We start from the raw sequence: 1,842 nt of genomic DNA on the forward strand, positions 1-1,842 counted from the left end.
GATTCTTCATTGCCTTACTTTCTTTAAAAAAACTGTTTTTAATGTTTATTTATTTTTGAGACAGGAGTGACAGAGCATGAGAAGGGGAGGGGCAGAGAGAGGGAGACACAGAATGGGAAGCAGCCTCCAGGTTCTGAGCTGTTAGTACAAAGCCCGATGCAGGGCTCAAACTCACAAACTGTGAGATCATGACCTGAGCTGAAGTCAGACGCTCAACCAACTGAGCCACCCAGGCACCCCATTATTGCCTTACTTTCAACTGGGGTTGGTTTCTCTTCCTAAGGAAAGATGTCCCTTCTTCCTGAACCAAAGACCGCTAAGAAGATTAAATGAGATAGCATGTAGTCAATATTGGCATAAAGCAAGTTTTCAGTAAACATTGCTTTTCTTTTCAGCCCCTTCCTATAACGGGTCGTCATGCCTTCCCATAACTGCTGACTTAACAGACGAGTAGTTCTCAAATTTCAGAGCATATCAGAATCATCCCAGAAATTTGTGAAATATACCACCACCTGATACCCACTTCAAAAGGACAGAATCAGAATTTTCGGGACTATATCTCACAAGTATATCTGTGTACTTGATGGACACCAAGTATCAAAACTGCTGATCATAAGCTTTGTTTAAGTCAGAGCTGACACCAATTTCTGGGTTGATTTTGTCTCCCAAGTGTTGAATGAGTTCTGTATCAATTACAAAGAGAAATTTGGAGCTAGAAAGGAATTTAGAGAGTATCTGTTCCAACTTCCTCTTTTGCAGCTGAGACCGAATGCCAGAGAGGCTAAGTGACTTGTTAGGGACACCCAGCCAGTTGCTGTGCATGGCATGGCTATTCCTGGATGCCATCCCACACCAGGGCTGGCTTTGAGCATTAAGTCCTCCGTGGCTTTATGTGGTAGAAACATTCAGTTCGGGATCAGATTTTCCTACTTTTGCTGCTTCTACATAGGTGGCTCCATCCTGAATATGTCACTTTTAGGCTGGCCTGTACTTTTAGGCTGTACTTTGTACAAAAATAGCTTCCCAGTTCTTATGGCTGGCTATTTCTCACTTTTATTACCTGATATAATTACCCCTTGCCCAGTCTTCTGTGTGGTTCATGTGATTCATGGCTGTTATTAACTGCAAGCCCAAATGCACTTTGGAAGGAGTATTATGAGCAAGGCCATTGATCAGGTGCTGTACAATCTCATTTGATTATTTTAATGTCTCAGGAGCACCGAGAGATTTAGGTAGATACATTTTGAAAAGATTGTTTCTTTTTATAGTTTCCAGGCAAGTTGGCTTTGGGGAGTATAAAGCTGTCCCATTTTTTCAAATACAGGAACAGAATTTTTAAACAGCCACCCACCTATTTAAGAATTGTATTCTGTGAACGCTGGATAAAAGACCATCATGTGTGATTGAGAGTGATGTTTTTGAAGTTTAATTCCCAAAACTGAATGAGGTAGCTCAGGATTAGGTATTACCAACGTGTCTCTCTTTCTCAGCGATCTGAATTGATCTTTCCTTCCTGTAACTCACATTATTGTTCCTGGAGATTAGTCCCTCGCAGCCTGTCCCTTAGTGATTTCTGAGCCATCCTCAGGATGTAGATCCCACACCTCGCCACCTGTTCCTCCTGCTGTGACCTTGTCTGTGGCTGACCCTCAAGGGGGTCTTTTCTGTTGGTGGAGGTGCTCTTCTATTACTCACTGAGGATATCATCTGCACTCTGAGCAGGTGAAGGGAATGCAGCTTACACTCCTATCGCTTCATTCCCTATGCCTCTATTTTAAGGATAGTTTCCTGGAGATTTGGTAATAACGAAAGGGATGTGCAATATAGCAGAGAAAGACCAGA

This window comes from Panthera onca, chromosome B1 (genome assembly GCF_046562875.1).
Source record: "Panthera onca isolate mPanOnc1 chromosome B1, mPanOnc1 haplotype 2, whole genome shotgun sequence".
Taxonomy (NCBI): Eukaryota; Metazoa; Chordata; class Mammalia; order Carnivora; family Felidae; genus Panthera; species Panthera onca.